Genomic DNA, 4042 nt, shown 5'->3' with positions numbered 1-4042 from the left:
ATAAAGAGTTATTATTTAAAAATTGGAGTAGAACAGAAATCAGTAATTTAATTGACCCTCTCAAAGCATGTTTAGAAATATGGTCTAAATGGCAGAGGAAATGTGGAACTAGGAATTCCAAGCTATCAACATTACACGTATTGAATACAGGTGATGATGTTAACTTAAGCAGAATTATTAAAGTATTAAATAGCAAAGGGATAACGAGAATTGAACAATTATATGAGAAAGATGGAAGAGTTAGCAGAACTCGATTGGAATGGTGGATTGGTCAACAGAAATGGCTGCAGATTAATGCAATAAGCATATATTTAAATAAAAGTGAGAATAAAGAAGCTCTCTTACGAGAAGAAAATTGTTTAGAAAAAATAATAAGAGAAAAGATTAATGAGAGTAAAGCACAAGCTGGTAATATATATAGTATGCTTCTGCAGGTGGAAGAGGAAGTAGCAAAAAGTTTGACAAGATGCTGGAAAAATGATTTACAAATAGATGAAAGTGAAATGAAAGAAATAGTAGAAAATATATATAATATTAAAAATACGAGAGTTAAAGAGATGAGAAGGAAAATTTTACATAAATGGTACTATACACCAGTACAACTTGCTCACTTCCAGGGGAAAGAGAAGGGCAATTGTTGGCATGGGTGCCAAGAAAAGGGAATTTTTATGCATATGTTCTGGGAGTGTGCAGAAATTCAGAAATTCTGGAATGAAGTACAGAATGAATTAACAAAATGTTAAAAATCAACTGGACAATTACAAAAGAAATAGCAACTTTAATTAAACAAAGGAAACTAGGAGAATTCAAGGAAATTAAATCTGCAGCATTAGAAAGCGCTCAAGCGGTGGTGGTATTGGGTTGGAAAGATGGACATTACAAAATTGGTACTGGTACATGGTGGACCAAATTATGGAAATAAGATTAAATAATTTTGACGAGAACAAATTGGAGAAGCTGATGGTACGATGGAATAAGGTGAAAGATTATATGTTGAGTAGAATCTGTGATGTAAATGTGAAAAATAAACTGCAATCACTCTTTTAGTAATACTCAATGCAAGATAGAGCCAAGGAATTATAGATAAATAAATCAAAATCTTTGAATCCTCTTGTATGGGTGGTGGGGGTGATGGGGGGTGTCTAGTTGTTAGGTGATGGGCACATGCACTGTGCACTGTTATATGTTTGTTTTATGTAACTATCTTATAAAAATCAATAAAAAATTATTTAAAAAAAAAGAAAGAAAAAAAGAAAAGCCACCTATGGACTCTAATTTCCAGACTATTCAAGAAGCACTAGCAGGCATTCAAGAGGTCGTACAAACGACACAAACTCAGACAAAATACGAATAAAGAAGAAATGAAAATGTATCTACAAGAAAAGAAGCAAGAAATGAAGGAGATGAAAGATGAGATTAAAAAAGAAATTGCTGAACTTAAAACTGAACTAAATGTAGTCAAAGGAAATGTTGCCGAAATGGATGGAAATATAAAAGTCATGCAACAAAACTTACAAGACAGCGAAAAAAGAATACAAATGACAGAGGGAAAAATTCAAGTCATGGGACAGAGAGTGGAAGAATATGAAGATGGCAACTATGCAGCCCGCAGAGATTTTGATATAGCAATAACAAACCTAGAACTCCAATCCGCTTCACATGGTCTGAGGTTCCAAAATATTGATGAAGAAAGAGAATAAGATTTGTCCGCAAAAATGGCAGAAGTCATAGGAGGCATCATGCAGGCGGACCCAGCAGAATTGATAAGAGAAATCGATGAAGTTTACTGAGTCCAGACTGGCTATACAAGACGCCATAACTTACCTAGAGAAGTTCATATTAAGTTTTCAAGAAGAATTATCAAAGACAAGATACTGAGACTGACAAAAAATGAGACCACTCAAAGTAATGGGAAAGAAATCATGATCCTCAAACAAGTCCCGAAGAGAGTTCGAGAGAATAGAAGAGAATACTACTTTCTTACAAGCATCTTGATCAGAAAGAACATTGTTTTCAGATGGCTGGTACCAGAGGGTTTGACTTGGCAATCAACGAGAGTGAAAATAGAAAACGTGGAATAAGCAAGATCTTTCCTAGCACGCAGAGGATTGGATAGAATTGAACAAATTCGGATAGAACCAAAGAGTAGTGATGTTACGATGGGGGCTACATGTAGTGGAGGGGAGGAACTATTGGCAGTGGAGCAAAAACAAACACAGGCTTCACAGAAGCTAATTTTGGAAACCCGACTTCGAGAACCAAAAGAAGTTAAAAGGTACTAAAAATAAAGATGATACAAGATCTGAAAATATTTTCAGTCAAGGTAAATGGATTGAACAACCCGAGGAAAAGAAATCAAGTGTTAACTAAACTTATGAAACAAAAAGCTCAGATAAATATTTTACAAGAAGTTCATATTAAAAAATCAAAATGAAGTCTCCTTAAAAACTCAAAATTGGGGAAATTATATACTAGCTTGGCAAATCAAAAGAAAAGAGGTGTAGCAATGTATGTTGATGAATTAATTGAATGCAAAGAAATATATAATGACAGTGATGGACGGATTTTAATAGTGCAATTAGATTTAGAAACAAAACCTCTTGTAATTGTCTCAATTTATGCACCAAATGATAATCAAAAACAATTCTATAAAGATCTGCACGAAAAAATTAATGAATTATCAATTGAAAATATGATAATAATAGGGGACTTCAATGCAATTGCAGATGACCAAATGGATTATACTGGGAAGAGAAAAGAAAAGAAAAAAAAGGTAATTTTACCTGGGACGTTCTGGAAAATGAGTACGGAACTATCATTAAAAATGTATGGTGAGAAGAATACCTAAAAGATAACCAATATACTTTTTACTCTAACCCACACAAGACTTGGTCTAGAATTAATATGGCCTGGTCCCTGCCCATATAATGGAACAAATTAGTAAAATAGAAATAGAGACAAATACTTGGGCAGATCACAACCCCTTATCCATATATTGGAAAGGTAAAAGGAAAATAAAAAATTGGACAATGAATAGAACTATAATAACAGACCCAGAGTACAAAAAATGGATAATTTTTTTTATTAACAATTATACGAAAGAAGAAATAAGTGAGGATTTAATTTTCAAATATTTGGAAAAAATAGAGTTACCAGCATTAACTGAAACACAACAGCAAAGACTAAACAAACCTATTACAGACATAGAATTAAAACAATCTATAAAGAAACAAAATAATAATAAAGCGACTGGCCCAGATTCAATACCAGCTGAATTTTATAAATTGGACACAGAAATACTTTTCTCAAATATGCTTGAGACATATAATCAAATATTGATAGAAGGTAAATTACCAAAAACGTCGTCAGAAACTTTAATAACTTTAATACATAAAGCTGACACGGAAAAAGAAAAAATTGAAAATTATAGACCTATCTCACTATTAAACGTAGATTATACAATTTTTATATCAATATTTGCTAATAGACTTAAAAGTATTATAAATAATATGATACATAGTGATCAAAATGGATTTTTACCAGGAAGACAAATCAAAAATAATTTAAGAATAATAGTAAATACATTAGAATATTATGAGCAACATCCAGAAAAGCAAATGGTGCTTATATTTTTGGATGCGAAAAAGGCATTTGATAATGTAGATTGGAACTTTATGAAAGTATAACTAAACAAGATGGAGGTAGGAACAAAGTTTTTTAATATAATAGACACTATATATACAGAACAAACAGCTAAAATTATAATAAATGGTGAACAGACCAAAAAAGTACATATACAACGAGGAGTAAGACAAACTTGTCCAATATCGCCACTATTATTTATTTTAACATTAGAGGCATTGTTGATTAAAATAAGAGCAGATAAGGAAATAAAAGGATTGAAGATTAAAAAAGAAATTTATAAAACACAAGCATTCGCAGATGATGTGGTGTTTGTCTTGGAAGAACCAACAAAATATTTTAAATTTAATAAATTTAATTTAAATTTAATATGGGAAAGTCGCAGGATTTATTTATCTTG

The sequence above is a fragment of the Erythrolamprus reginae genome, chromosome 2, assembly GCF_031021105.1.
Source record: "Erythrolamprus reginae isolate rEryReg1 chromosome 2, rEryReg1.hap1, whole genome shotgun sequence".
NCBI lineage: Eukaryota > Metazoa > Chordata > Lepidosauria > Squamata > Dipsadidae > Erythrolamprus > Erythrolamprus reginae.
This window is presented reverse-complemented; position numbering follows the sequence as displayed.